A 17,035-nucleotide genomic window follows, 5' to 3' on the forward strand; every position below is an offset into this window, starting at 1 on the left:
CGTAATTGACATCAAAAGAAACTTATTTAGTCTGAATATCAAATAAAACACCAGATTCTAAGAACGAACTAGCATAGCCCATATATAAAACTGTATAGTGAACAAAAGAAAGACATATTTAACATTTAAATAAAAAAGTTGTTTTACATATGATACCAATTATACATTTCTTAAATACATTGTAAAATAGTTTATGAGCACAAACAATTATTCAATCACATCGGGTTATATACATGCAAAAGACGCAAAAATGTATTAAAGCCTCTACATTCAGACATATAGAACCAGCGTTACAGATTGGCTGATTAGTAGGTTGAACCAAAAATATCTATTTATGTTCACAAACATTATTTAAATTACCCTAATCCAATGCTATACTCAATCCCGCAATTTTAGTAAGAAACAAGCATAAAACACATATATAAGAAGGTTTTTAGAATTGGATAACTGTGTAAAAATAATATTAATGTCAGCTGAAAGCAAAGCCATCGTTTTTCTGCAAAGAGATTGCACATTTGTTTCCTTGGCTAACCTAGCTAATCAAATATACAAAAAAAAACGTTAATTAATGTGGTTATTAGATCTGGTAAGGGATCTGGATCATAAATGATATATTAGCACGTGTATTTTGTTGGGGTCCATTTTAACATAACTTTATTCATTTGTATTAATAAACAAAACAATACACACACACGGACGAACGGACTATCAGACAGTCAAAAGGACGGTAAAACAGACGGACGGATCAATCAGACGAACGGACGGACCGACCGACGGAGTACATTCCTTTCCGAAATAGTGGTAAAGACGGACCGACGGTCGACGTACAGATCAACATACCGGCAAACGGAACGACGGACCGACGAACAGAAAGACATAGGGGCAAACAGACAAACGGACCGACAGACAATACAATTTCTACGGAGTTAACAACAACTTCATCCGCTGCTACCCCTGTGGTCAACAACATCATCGTTAATCGTCGTACGTCTACCTGTTCTTCAGCATGAAAAAACTAATAAAAATAATACACTCGGCGCTATAATGAAATAAAGAATCTATTATCCATTAATTCAGTTCGGTGACTGCCGATAGATCGAATCACCCAATCGCTTATGGCTATCAGATTAAAGCGAAAGTCATTTGTATGTTTATTCAGGTATTATCCTACAAAAGACAGTCCTGCAGCGGTGCGGTACGGGACTTTAAAAGTTGGAAAAAGTTCGGATTTTTTGTTATGCTTAATATTGCATTTGACAATATTTAATTGTTACGATGAGAAAAATTCGTGTTGGCGGACGTCTAAATGATACATTTTCAAAGTGATGATTTGATGTAATAATTATCAAATTTTGGACTCGGTTGAGTTTGAATACGCAACACTGTCGAATTCATTAGAGGGACTTAAGGCGGGAGGTTTGCGCATGCGCAGTAACGCAGAAGACGCAAGCTGTTGCTGCCAAAGACGATACAGCAGTGAAGACATTTTCGAAGATATCTTTGACATTGCGGCTTTTGTTCACAGCTAGAAAGAGCAACAGTTGGGAAACGACATGCGCTCGAAATGTAAAGCACGCAGGGTGGCAAAAGGTACGATTTGCATTATAATTATATCTGTATTAATATTATTAATTAGAGTTTCAAACATGATAACTTGACTCGTGGAACGCGCGAAACAAAAGGTGTTTCGTGCGTTGCCGGGGTGCATCTATACGCGATTTCAGGAGTTCTAAGATAATTAATTAATCAGCAATTAAAAAATGGCCCCAAATATTACGATGTTTACCTGTGAAATATATAATGTGTAAATGATGTTCATATGAAAAGTAACATATGTAACAGTGTTGGATCATATTCAGTTACTAGTATTATATTATATGAGCATTATGAACATACTCACTGCACCTTGACATCAAATAACCACATATTTGCTTAATTAAACTCATGTTTTTATTAACATCATAATTATCATAAGGTTTTAATATTGCTTGTGTTATTGTCATAAGAATAATTTATTATAACCTAGTATTTACTGGAATGGGATTACCACTTTGATTTTATTTGTAATGAATGTATGTTATATTGGATGTCTAATAATGTGTTAATTATTGATTTGTATTACCCCTGTGTAGGTAATCTAACTTTAAATAACCTTTTACAATATAAAAACTGTATAATTGTTTAATGGGTACCACCAAAGAGTACACATATTTGACACATACTGTTATTTTTAAGTTATGATATTTTATACAATATGATTACATATACAATGAATACATATGTATGTGACAAACAATTAGTACATGTTTGTGGCATACAAGCAATACATATCTGTGATAAACAATGCACACAATATATTTGATATACAATGACAACATTTTTTTGAAACACAATACATACATATATGCGATACACAATGACCACCTGTATGTGACACAAACTGAGTACAATAATATTTCTCACAATAAGTACATATATGGGGCACAGAATTCGGACACATATTTTGAATCGACTTTAATATTATTTTTTTTACATTATTATTATCATTATCATGATTGTTATTATATATTTATGATCCACTTAATGGGTAAGTATCAGAGAATGTGCATAATATATCAGAGCTTATTATTGGACAATAGTGGATATGTGACATTCAATGATAATTGTTGGATCCTTTCTTTTTATTCAAAACATGCAAGAGCAAAGTGTTCAAGTGAAAAGAGATATATGTGAGGAAATCATTATAGCAGAAACATTAGACATATGAGCCCCGCTCTGTGAAAAGGGGGTTTAATGCATGTGCGTAAAGTGTCCTCCCCAATTTTTCTGTGCAGTCCGCACAGGCTAATCAGGGCCGACAATTTCTGCTTTTATAATAGTTTTCGTTTAAAGAAAGTCTCTTCTTAGCAAAAATCTAGTTTAGGCAGAAAGTGTTGTCCCTGATAAAGACTACACAGGCTAATCTGGGATGACACTTTACGCACATGCATTAAACCCCCTTTTCACAGAGCATGGCTTATATATAATAACGTATATTGAGTTTCTTTTTCATTCTTAAAAACTTATGCATAATACATATGTACTTTGATCAGCAATTTGCGTATGAGCATTGTAAAATGTTCCAATCATTTGTAAGAAGTCTAACTGCACATTAACAGTTATGACCATCTAGCTTTAAATTCTATAGAAATCAAATGAATAATTGAAATAGAAAGACTTTTACTGTCATAAACAGACTAGCTGTTGTCATTCAATAAATCCATTTTGAAGAGATAGAATCAAATAAAGGAAAACAAATTGAAGATATTTCTTTTGAATAGGAGTAATACACAGACATAGTGGGTGACCTTAATGTTTTTCTAACAGTTGACAATGATTGTTGAGCTGAAAAGTGTCTGGCAAGTTTCTTTTAATCAGGGCTCACATTTTTTAAGACCATATGATGTTCTTAAGTTTTTCTTTAAATAGAAGTAGAATTTTAGTTAAAACACAAATTTAGACAAATGTGTGTATCCTTTAACTTGGAATAAAAAGGCAACTGACCACTAATCTATTTTTTAATTGAGAAAGAAATGCTTGTTTTAGGAGATATAGTAAGTAAATCAGAATTTTCATATTTTTTTCATTAATTAATGTTTGGCTAAAATGCTTTACAACTATGAGTATTGATGAACAAAGCTGAGTATTTTATTATAGAGCAATACAAAGAAATTTCACATGTTGTTACATTTTATCTGAAACAATCTAAAAGATAATTATATGAAATGCACTGTAACACTTTCTTTCTTGAACAGTTCACTAAACAGGAACAATGTTTGGTTTGAATTAATATCAGTGCAGACCATTAAACCAATTTTCATGGTTTGTTGTCCAAATCAGTATAGAATTTGAGACCAAGGGCTTAGTTTTGAAGTCAAAATCAGTACAGAATAGTTGACCAAGGGCTTAGTTTTGAAGTCAAAATCAGTGCAGAATAGCAGGCCAAGGGCTTAGTTTTGAAGTCAAAATCAGCGCAGAATAGCAGGCCAAGGGCTTACTTTTGAAGTTAAAGTCAGTGCAGAATAGCAGGCCAAGGGCTTAGTTTTGAAGTCAAAATCAGTACAGAATAGCACACTAAGGGCTAAGTTTTGAAGTCAAAATCAGTGCAGAATACTACAGAAGTAGACCAAGGGCTTTGTTTTGAAGTTCAAATCAGTGCAGAATAGTGGACCAAGGGCTTAGTATTGATGTTCAAATCAGTGCAGCATACTGCAGTAGTAGGCCGAGTGCTTAGTTTTGAAGTAAAAATTAGTGCAGAATAGCAGACCAAGGGTTCATTTTGAAGTTCAAAATCAGTGCAGAATACTACAGTAATAGACCAAGTGCTTAGATTTGAAGTTCAAAATCAGTGCACAATAGCAGACCAAGTGCTTAGTTTTGAAGTTCAAAATCAGTGCAGAATACTTTAGTAGTAGACCAAGTGCTTAGTTTTTAAGTAAACATCATTGCAGAATATTTGACCAAGGGCTTAGTTTTGAAGTTCAAAATCAGTGCAGAATAGTACAGTATAAGACCAAGGGCTTAGTTTTGAAGTCAAAATAATTGCAGAATATTTGACTAAGGGCTTAGTTTTGAAGTTCAAAATCTGTGCAGAATACTACTGTAGTAGACCAAGGGCTTAGTTTTGAAGTTCAAAATCAGTGCAGAATAGTGGACCAAGGGCTTGGTTTTGAAGTCAAAATCAGTGCAGAATATTTGACCAAGGGCTTGGTTTTGAAGTCAAAATCAGTGCAGAATAGTTGACCAAGGGCTTGGTTTTGAAGTCAAAATCAGTGCAGAATAGTTGACCAAGGGCTTGATTTTGAAGTCAAAATCAGTGCAGAATAGTTGACCAATGGCTTGGTTTTGAAGTCAAAATCAGTGCAGAATAGAAGACCAAGTGCTTAGTTTTGAAGTTCAAAATCAGTGCAGAATAGCAGACCAAGGGCTTGGTTTTGAAGTTCAAAATCAGTGCAGAACACTTCAGTAGTAGACCAAGTGCTTAGTTTTGAAGTCAAAATCATTTCAGAATATTTGACCAAGGGCTTAGTTTTGAAGTTCAAAATCAGTGAAGAATAGTTGAACAAGGGCTTTGTTTTGAAGTTCAAAATCAGTGCAGAATACTACAGAAGTAGACCAAGGGCTTAGTTTTGAAGTTCAAATCAGTGCAGAATAGCAGACCAACTGCTTAGTTTTGGAGTTCAAATCAGTGCAGAATACTACAGTAGTAGACCAAGGGCTTAGTTTTGAAGTTTCAGTGCTCAGTATATTTGACCAAGGGCTCATTTTTTAAGGAAAAAATCAGTATAGAATAGTTTACAGATTTTCATGGTTTGTAGTCCAAATCAATATAGACTAGGGAAGAAAAAGGGCCAAGGTTTGAAATCCAAATGATTGCAGACTAGTTGACCCAAAGTCATTGTTTGTAGACCAAATCAGTATAGCCACGTTGAGCTGTCAACCCATGATTTCAAATCCAAATCAGTGTAGGCTAGGTGACTAAGAACCATGGTTTCAAATCCAAATCAGTGTAGGCATAAATGCCATACGCCCCGAATAGTCCCGGAAATGAAGAACTGTCCCGAAGTCCCGGAAATCTGTCAAATGTCCTGGATTTTACAAAATCCATATATACATGTACCTTATCATAGGCTTAACTGCACCTCGAATCTGTGTTCCCACTAATCAGCAGCGTCTCAATGGCAATACATACCCGAATAGGTGACTACACTACTTGTCAAAATCAATCAATTAACAGGGGTCCTGTTCTCATATCGCTTGTCTCACGTTCGCAGTAGAACCGAAAAGGCGGCATTGTTTAATGTGCTTGTTAATTGGCTTTAAGATACTACGTAAGAATTTCCCTCTGCATAAGGGCAAAGGAGTTCTTAACACATCTGAAGATTAGTTCGGTTGTGAATAAGTCATTCGTGAATAACTCCGTGTCAATATCAATCTATAGTTTCAGTGGCTTTGTTATACCAAGCACACTAATTGGTCCGTTTGTGTAGTCCTCCAGGTTAAAATCGTGGACAGTTACTTCGGATACTTTTGAAGAAAACATTGATGTTGTCCTCATGGAAATTGTGCATTTCGTGCAAATTTAGGTTATATCAAAACATTTATTTTTACACGAGATTAAAGAATAAAAAACACACAAACAATGTGTATCTTTATCGTCTTTATTAATTATTGAAACAATTACTGTAACACATACTAATTAAACTTTATGATAATCGCCTTTTAGGCGGATTATTATACCATTTTACGTTGCTAGGCACACCTGCCGCTTACATCATTTCAACAAGATGGCAGACTTTAAAGAAAATAAATTGTGACTTGGCAAACATGGCAAATAAAGATCGAACTAACGATGGAGATCATATGCTTAGAAAAGATTAATGAAATGCCTGTGATAATCAACGATGCATAAAATCGTTTTAGATGCTTACAACATATTTATTAGTAATGTACTCAATTTACGATGTGAAAAAAAAAAGCGTACCAAAAATGCATATATGACTATATATATATCGCTATAAACAATGTACAAACATGTCCCTGACAATCTGCAAATATCCTGGAAAATTGAGCTCAATGTCCCGGAATTGGTCTGAAAATTTATGGCATATATGGTGTAGGCTAGGTGACTAAGGACCATGGTTTCAAATCCAAATCAGTGTAGGCTAGGTGACAAAGGACCATGGTTTGAAGTGCAAATCAGTGTAGGCTAGGTGACTAAGGACCATGGTTTGAAGTACAAATCAGTGTAGGCTAGTAGACTAAGAATCATGGTTTGAAGTGCAAATCAGTGTAGGCTAGGTGACTAAGGACCATGGTTTGAAGTACAAATCAGTGTAGGCTAGGTGACTAAGGACCATGGTTTGAAGTACAAATCAGTGTAGGCTAGGTGACTAAGGACAATGGTTTGAAATTCAAATCAGTGTAGGCTAGGTGACTAAGGACCATGGTTTGAAGTGCAAATCAGTGTAGGCTAGGTGACTAAGGACCATGGTTTGAAGTGCAAATCAGTGTAGGCTAGTAGACTAAGGGCCATGGTTTGAAGTACAAATCAGTGTAGGCTAGGTGACTAAGGGCCATGGTTTGAAGTACAAATCAGTGTAGGCTAGGTGACTAAGGACAATGGTTTGAAGTACAAATCAGTGAAGGCTAGATGACTAAGGACAAGGGTTTGAAGTACAAATCAGTGTAGGCTAGGTGACTAAGGACAATGGTTTGAAGTACAAATCAGTGTAGGCTAGGTGACTAAGGACCATGGTTTGAAGTACAAATCAGTGTAGGCTAGGTGACTAAGGACCATGGTTTGAAGTACAAATCAGTGTAGGCTAGGTGACTAAGGACCATGGTTTGAAGTACAAATCAGTGAAGGCTAGGTGACTAAGGACCATGGTTTGAAGTGCAAATCAGTGTACGCTAGGTGACTAAGGACCATGGTTTGAAGTACAAATCAGTGTAGGCTAGGTGACTAAGAACAAGGGTTAAATTGCAAATCAGCGTAGGCTAGGTGACTAAGAACAAGGGTTTGAAGTACAAATCAGTGTAGGCTAGGTGACTAAGGACCATGGTTTGAATTGCAAATCAGTGTAGGCTAGTAGACTAAGGGCCATGATTTGAAGTGCAAATCAGTGTAGGCTAAGTGACTAAGGATCATGGTTTGAAGTACAAATCAGTGTAGGCTAGGTGACTAAGAACAAGGGTTAAATTGCAAATCAGTGTAGGCTAGGTTACTAAGAACAAGGGTTTGAAGTACAAATCAGTGTAGGCTAGGTGACTAAGGACCATGGTTTGAAGTGCAAATCAGTGTAGGCTAGTAGACTAAGGGCCATGATTTGAAGTGCAAATCAGTGTAGGCTAAGTGACTAAGGATCATGGTTTGAAGTACAAATCAGTGTAGGCTAGGTGACTAAGGGCCATGGTTTGAAGTACAAATCAGTGTAGACTTGGTGACTAAGGGTCATGGTTTGAAGTGCAAATCAGTGTAGGCTAGTAGACTAAGGGCCATGGTTTGAAGAACAAATCAGTGTAGGCTAGGTGACTAAGAACAAGGGTTAAAGTGCAAATCAGTGTAGGCTAGGTGACTAAGAACAAGGGTTTGAAGTACAAATCAGTGTAGGCTAGGTGACTAAGGACCATGGTTTGAAGTGCAAATCAGTGTAGGCTAGTAGACTAAGGGCCATGATTTGAAGTGCAAATCAGTGTAGGCTAAGTGACTAAGGATCATGGTTTGAAGTACAAATCAGTGTAGGCTAGGTGAATAAGGGCCATGGTTTGAAGTACAAATCAGTGTAGACTTGGTGACTAAGGGTCATGGTTTGAAGTGCAAATCAGTGTAGGCTAGTAGACTAAGGGCCATGGTTTGAAGTACAAATCAGTGTAGGCTAGGTGACTAAGAACAAGGGTTAAAGTGCAAATCAGTGTAGGCTAGGTGACTAAGAACAAGGGTTTGAAGTACAAATCAGTGTAGGCTAGGTGACTAAGGACCATGGTTTGAAGTGCAAATCAGTGTAGGCTAAGTGACTAAGGATCATGGTTTGAAGTGCAAATCAGTGTAGGCTAGTAGACTAAGGGCCATGGTTTGAAGTACAAATCAGTGTAGGCTAGGTGACTAAGGGCCATGGTTTGAAGTACAAATCAGTGTAGACTAGGTGACTAAGGGCCATGGTTTGAAGTGCAAATCAGTGTAGGCTAGTAGACTAAGGGCCATGGTTTGAAGTACAAATCAGTGTAGGCTAGGTGACTAAGAACAAGGGTTAAAGTGCAAATCAGTGTAGGCTAGGTGACTAAGAACAAGGGTTTGAAGTACAATCAGTGTAGGGTAGGTGACTAAGGACCATGGTTTGAAGTGCAAATCAGTGTAGGCTAAGTGACTAAGGATCATGGTTTGAAGTGCAAATCAGTGTAGGCTAGTAGACTAAGGGCCATGGTTTGAAGTACAAATCAGTGTAGGCTAGGTGACTAAGGGCCATGGTTTGAAGTACAAATCAGTGTAGACTAGGTGACTAAGGGCCATGGTTTGAAGTGCAAATCAGTGTAGGCTAGTAGACTAAGGGCCATGGTTTGAAGTACAAATCAGTGTAGGCTAGGTGACTAAGGGCCATGGTTTGAAGTACAAATCAGTGTAGGCTAGGTGACTAAGGACAAGGGTTTGAAGTACAAATCAGTGTAGACTAGGTTACTAAGGACCATGGTTTGAAGTACAAATCAGTGTAGGCTAAGTGACTAATGACAAGGGTTTGAAGTACAAATCAGTGTAGGCTAGGTGACTAAGGACAAGGGTTTCAAGTACAAATCAGTGTAGGCTAGGTGACGAAGGACCATGTTTTAAAGTACCAATCAGTGTAGGCTAAGTGACTTAGGACAATGGTTGCAAATCCAAATCAGTGTAGGCTAGGTGACTAAGGACTCGGGTTTCAAATCCAATTCTGTGTAGGCTAGGTGATGAAGGACCATGGTTTGAAGTACAAATCAGTGCTTACTAGTTGATTTAAGGGTCATGGCTTAAATCATGACTGATTTGCTGTCCATATCAGATTGGTCTTGAAGACAAAAGTCCATGGTTTAAAGTAAAAATCCGTATAGGCTTAAGTAGACTTACATGTAAAATTCCTTGGGACTACTCTTTCCGCCTTAATGGACTTTTTTGTTTAAAGGAAATCTCTTCTTAACAAAAATCTAGTATGTATAAGGGAAAAGTGTTGTTCCTGATTAGCCTGTTTGGACTGCACAGGCTAATCTGAGACTACGCCTTACGCACATGCATTATGAGCCATTTTCCGGGAGCCAAGTTAATATGTTCGTAGTACTGTAAATACCCCGGTGTTCACACCTGTACTGTGTAAAATAAAGGATGGATGCTGCCCTTGTAAAAAAGTGTTAAAGCTTCAGTTAGTTGGCAATCTGTTTAATCACATCCATTTTACATGATCTAATTGTCATCTGAAAATTGTACATACAATTTATTTGCTTAGACATTCAAATGGATACTATCTGGGTTGAGCTAATATTCTGTTTATTTTGGGGTAGATCTGAAGAAAACAATCCAATGTTGGGAGTCATACCTGAGACTTCTCTGCATTTGTGTAGACATCTTGCGTCACGTTGTGGGAAAACTAGGCATGTGCCTATAGTTTAATCCTAGATTAGCCTGTGCAGTTTGCACAGGCTTATCAGGGACAACACTTTCAGCTTTTATTGTATTATTGTTTAAAGGAATCTGTACTGACACTTGATGCACATGCGTTAAAAGCCAGTTTTTCCGGGACGAGGCACATTTTGACTGTTCCATCATAATCTATGTGGCACTGCTGCTGAGGGTAATATATGTCTGTTTGGTACAGGGATTGAGACACAGGCTTCTCAGCAGGGGACACGGGTTATATTTCCACTACCAACTCATGTGAGTTTGGTTGATTGTAACCTTGCCCAGAACAAAATTAAAATCGAACAATAATTTTACAGCGAAATCTCGAATGCCTGGAATTTGAGCTTAAATAAAAAATTTGTCCCAGCTTTCTTGACTTTTTATGTGCATAGCAGTCAGATTTTATTGAGTTGGAATCCAGGGCTGGATTTCAGCCGCCTTCCCAATGGAAAAAAATCATTTTTTTCCAAATGGGACCTAAAACTTCCCAATTGAAGACCCCCCTCCTCCAGAAAAAAATATTTTTATTTTTATAAATCTCAAAATTTAGTTCAGCTCCCATCCAGCTCTATTAGTTGAACCTTTAAGAAATAGTAAACCCCACTGAGGTCCCTAATGGCATTATAGTGACCAGCCAGGCAGCCACAAACTGTATATGGACCTCAGCCATATGGGACCGAAGTGGAGTTTGCTATTTATTATATTACACCGAAGAGTGTCCCCTGTACCATTGTACAGTAAATTTTAAAATTTCTTTTAATTGGTCGTCAGTTAATTTTGCGAATCTGGCAGCAGACATCATTGTTGTTTACTAACAGTAACAGCAAAATTCTACATTGTACAATAAAACGCTTCCACACAGTGCAAATTTAGTGGTGTGTTACCAAGAACGGTCCATCGCATTTTACAGACTGAAACCGGTCATATATATATATATAGAAGGACCAATATCTCTGAGGTGTAATATTAGTAAATATAACATTGAAACCGATTTAACACTTTTCTTCTCAATTTTGAAGAATAGCAAGCAAAACAACATCACTAATTTCCTAACTTAAGTCAAAACACAGTGATTTTTCCCAATCCAAAGGGACCCAGCCCCGTTCCCAAAATGGTGAAATAAACCACTGGGAGTGCTCCAGGGACACCATCTGGGTCTTCACAGAATGAAGCCTGTGGCCTGAAAGAACCACATTAACTATGTTATACACATGCACACATTTATTCAGCTGTTTATAATCACAAATCTTGTTTTAATACAATTACTTAGGGTTGTTGAGATGGTTTAATCTTTTCCACTTAGATACATATTTTGACGCATTTGTAGTCCCTAAGAAAAATAAATTTATTTAAAGACCTTTCTAACTAGATTCTAGTTTTAAAGGCTTCATTTCCAACTCTTAGATACTGATGAGCGTCTTATGGGTAAAAGGGTAGTAAGAAGTCTGAATGGCACAGTTCATTAGCAGGATCTTAAAAGTATTGTCAATGGTCACGTATCCACATGTATGTATTTTGAAAACTGCAGTTCTCTGTATTATTTTGCCAACACAGAGTGGAACATTGTTCTCTAGAACGACTTTTAAAATTGATACTTTTGACCTTGCTAACTATGGACAATGCGATTTTACAAATCCTTCAAAACACCTTTGGACAGTCGGACAAAAGATATGATAAAATGTCTATCTGCTGTAATCCGGGGTATATGTCTCTTGAAAAATAATCCCTTTTGCTAATCTCTATTATGTTTGTCAAATCGGATACTCTTTTTTGTCATTATGTAGTGAGGGATAGCTTAAATAGTGCTAATCGCTGAGATTTCTTAATCTCTATCAACATATCATTGGGCAGGAAATGTATAATAAATGTCATGAAAATGAGCACAATGCAATAATACTCTCTTGTGAGGCCAAGCTTATCAAATTGTTTGTTTGCCATTGTCTTCCTAAAAAACATTTTTTATACGACAGATATCTGGCCGATAAAGATTTGTAAATCGGCCTGTTAATGGGATGAACATCATCCTTAGATCTGATCTTTGCAGGGATCTTTTTCCCCGAAAAAGACGGACAGATATAGAATTGGCGCTGTACGTCATTCCGTCTGTAACAAAACTTTTTAGGGCTTTATCTCAGAAACTTTACAAGATATGAACACGAAACTTAATAGGTGTACAAATATCAATGAGGAGAATTGCCTTGCGCAAGAACTATAATGCTACACTTTCTTAAATTAGAGTTATTGCCCTTTCTTGCTTTTGTATGATGTAACTTTTCAGGGCTATATCTCAGATGTGATACAAGATTTCAACATAAAGCTTCATGGGTGTATAGATATAAATAAGGAGAATTTCAATTCATAAAATAAATTACCCTACACCAGGCTTGGCGAAATTGCCGGTCCGCCGGTCCTGACCGGCAGATTTCAATTTGGTCCGGCAGGTTTAACAAGAATGTCGGTCCTGGTGACCGGCAAAATGTGAAATGATTGCAAACAAATCTTTTTTTTTCAAGTTGAAAATTCGAAGAGCTAATCGCTTACTACATCATGAAAATGAAATCGCTCGTTGTTTTGATGTTTGCTGTAGGTTTGTTACGTACAATTAGCAAATCCAACTTGTTACACAACACCTACTTTAAACTCGTTTGCAAAATCGCCAACTGCGTTCTAACAAAAAAGATCTTGATAGCTTTTACATATTTTTCGAGTAGGATAAGGACAATAAAATATGGTATCGTGATCAACACAACCATATGCATACGCCATTTTTCATAAGTGTAAAGAGTACAGTGCATTATGGGGCAGAGCTTTCATTGGACGAGCGAATTTAAATTTAGATTGAATGCAATACATACATGTACAAAGAAATGTTTTTATTGCATCATATGCAGTGCCATGTAAAAAAACGTGCTTCCCGGGGACTTTCTGATACTGGTCAAAAATGAAAATGAATCTCTGTTAACAATTACACTGCGTTAGCATGTAAATAAATCGTCTTTTTTATTTAATTAATTACTAGTAAACGTTCTGAAAAATGAAATGCCTTAATCATTAAATGTCAGGTAACGTGTTTTGTACTGTGCGCAGTATATTTTAACAGCCGCTCCAAACTGCAATCATATTAAAGTAAGAATGTTTAAATCGTTTCGAATAACTTAAATTTGATAATTATTCGGCTTGCACATACGTTATTGAAATTATCGCACCGAACCGTTCTAATAGGGAATACATGTAATAAAAACTGACACGCAAATTTTTCACAACATGATTGACATTACACAACCGATTAACACCAATTAGCTGCCAGTGTAACCTCTAAGCGATTAAAATCAATTTAACGGCCGGTTGAATAAAGAGATCAAGATGTGATCGCTGCCATTTTTGAATTTTCTAGTTAAGTTGTTGTTGCTTTACGGTCCGGCTAAATTTTCTCCGGACCGGCACATTTTCTGAAATGCCTGTCCGGATGACCGGCAGATTTTTTCTAATTTCGCCATGCCTGCCTACACTTAATTATTTTTCTTTAGGAATATACCGTTTATCAAGCGATTTTAATTGGAGGCGTATTGATTAAATGAATTAGCTTGTGGTCAGCATGGATGTTGCCATCTTGTATGTCACATGATTACTCCCTCTGTGTATATAAAATCTGTATGTCTCAAAATCTTCTGTTATGTAGCGGATCCGTGGTCTAGTGGTAACACACTGGCTTCACAATCCAGAGATCGCTGGTTCGATCTCCCGCTGCACCTAACCTACGAACTCGTCTTTTGCATGAGACGTTAAACCGAGGTGCAGTGTACTAGGTGCTATACATGGGGCACTAAAAAGACCCAGGGTCACCTCCGGAACGGGGTGTCACCTGTATCTTGCACTATCCCCCGTAACCAACTAACACGTCTTTCTGGGGGAATGGCCATATGGGAGACAATCCCGGTGCACTCAATAAAAAACAACAACAACAACATCTTCTGTTCCCAGTTGCTCATTAGCTACTGGGTGGATTTCCCTCATTAGCTTTCACATCGGGTTGAATATGTAGTAACATTTTTACACGCTTTTGATCAGGACAACAAATTTTACACGAAATACATGAGAGCTTATTATTTGCAGATAAATTTTGTTCACATCACATGGACATTAAATTTAGGCAATGCGGTTAGGATATGTACAAAAAATGCATTTGAAATATATAGTTAAAAAAGTTCTTCACCTTGTTTTGAAATGAGCAATTGTCAGCTGTGTTATTTGTATTCTTCAATGACTATTCTAATTGATTCTAGTCAGGTTACCTACAATTGTATGTAAAATAAGTTTGAAGAGTTAATAAAAAAAGATATTTATTTAATGAGACACACACATTATAAAATGTCTTCTATACTATTATATATTTGTGAGCCGTTAATTGTTTGAAGCACTCCTAAGGTCATGAAAACAATCAATTAATACAAGATTCAACACAGAACAATAGGATGGTAATTAATTAACTGCTAGTGTATCACAGCTACCCCTTCATCTTGAGAGATGAAGAGAGAGGTCACTTGAACGTCCTTCCGATGACAAAAGACCTTATGACTTATATCTTGTCAAGTGCCGAGTCCAGACAGGGCCTGTTGAAAAGTTGTTAAAGTGTTGACAGTGAAAGCATTGTAACTGCTAAACATTGCTGTATGAGATACTTTATTCTGGCCCTGAAGTCAAGAACTTGTTTTGTGTTCTAAAACTTTCTTAAACTGGGATGCTCAAAATGCTTTCAATACCAATCCATTGTTTACAAACTTTGCAATTATCCTGACCAATTGTTTGTAGAACTTGATAGTTTCTGTCTTTTAAGATGCAGCTTTTCTGTAAGTGATATAGAATTGATTTGTTTTCGCCATTTTTGCTGGGCAATCACTCTCTTAATGTTTATTGTCGTGTAAACAAACCATTTTCTGTTTAAATTGTTGTCCTCAGAAAATCTTATTTTTCATACTTGAACATGCTCCTCAGCCAGACACAAAGACGGTGCGTGGAAATACCCATGTTTCATTTGATCATTAAGGAAATTTTGTGTTCATGTTTAGTGTAAATTTATTATTAATTATAGAAATTGTGGTTACTGATGCAGTTTTTGATTTATTATTGGAGTAATGTATTATCAGAGTTTGTTTCATGGTAGTTATTCACAGCATATTGAACAAAAAAGCAAGACTTAAATAGAAATAATACAATGTTTACTGAAAATATTGCACAGAATATCATCAGGGTTATTTGAATAAGGCTCAGGAAATGTGTATTTCCGGCTAACTATACATAACAAAAAAAGACAGTTAACGAAGCATTTCTATTCTCCAAGACCTGAATTTGTACAAAACAAAATTGGAAAGGAAGAGCAAATAATCATGAATATACAGTCTAACCCCTATTAAGCAGCCAGTCAAGGGAAACGGCCAAATTGGCTGCTTAAGCGGGGTGGCCTCTTAAGAGGGGGTTGGGTCATAGGGAGTCTGGAGTTGATTAGTGCATGGCCAACTGTTCAATTTTTGTATAAACAAAATGGTAAATATGTGTACTTGTACTAAACAATGTAAAGACTTAAAATAATTTTATTTCTTACTATCTAAAATCAGCTATAAAAAAACATTTTCATTCAAAAAATATTCTATTCATCTTTCTAATCATCATAAATATCATCATCATCAGAATCAAGTCAATGAAAAAGAATCATTCTCATTATTCATTGTTTACATAATGCGCGTTGTACGGCCCTAATGCACTTAAGATGGCAACAGTTGTGAATCAGTTAAGCATGAATAACTCCCGTGTCACTATCAATTGATAATTTAATTGGTTTATTGCAGTTTTATGGCTTTGTAATACCTACCGCACAAATTGGTCCCGACAGTGATCTCCTCCACGATAAAATCGTGGCCAGTTACTTAAGAGACTGATAATAGCAACAGGGTGTTTAATCTTCCTGGTAATCGTGCTTTTCATGTATAATATTATAAAAACTTTTTTTTCGCTGCGTAAAGGGTTTTATCAAAATTTATATTGAAATCATTGTAAATATAAAACAAATATAAATGTTTTGTTAAATTCCCAAATGAGAATAATAATTTGTAATCCAAAACACTCCCAATTGTTTTATGTTAACGAGACATTTACAAACTCTAGCATTAAAAAAGTCCACATGTATTTCCTTTGTTCTGACAAAAGCGTGCTAAAATTATGCACCAATGTACCATGTCACGCCATACCCATTGAAAACGGGTGTGTATTGATTTTTGGATGAAAACTCTGTAGCACAGAGAACATGTAGATCAGTTTATTTCGGTTAAAAGTTTCGTTGATCTTTTTAACTTTTAATTAGCCGATAATTGCCATAAATGTGTGCTAGAAAAAGTATGATTCAACAGCTGAAAATAATAAATTATAAATTAAAAATCTCTTTTCCAGTAATAATAGGTGATATTCGCACGTGCGGAAACAAAAAGATCAAACAGTCGCATATTGCTTTAAACCCGACAACCCGATAAATCCGCCGCTAATTAATTGCAATTTGCAAACTGGCAGTCAAAATGTTTATCACATATCACGCTTTAGTACTACAGAGCCTAAACAGCAGACTTGAAATACTTATCGATTTTTTTCGCCGTTGTGTCGGTGTAATTTTGCCAATGTACATGACTGACTTACTCGCGCGTGACCACTCATATGGGGGAAATTTAACATTTGGGATGCAAAATTGCTGGCCGTTGGCCGGAGACACGGGGTTACTGCTTAAGAGGGGTGCATTATATATTGTTTATTCACGGTTGCGGCACAGACCGGCCGCCTACACGGGGCGACCGGCGATGAGGGGTGACCAGA

This window comes from Dreissena polymorpha, chromosome 8 (assembly GCF_020536995.1).
Source record: "Dreissena polymorpha isolate Duluth1 chromosome 8, UMN_Dpol_1.0, whole genome shotgun sequence".
In the NCBI taxonomy this organism is placed as follows: Eukaryota; Metazoa; Mollusca; class Bivalvia; order Myida; family Dreissenidae; genus Dreissena; species Dreissena polymorpha.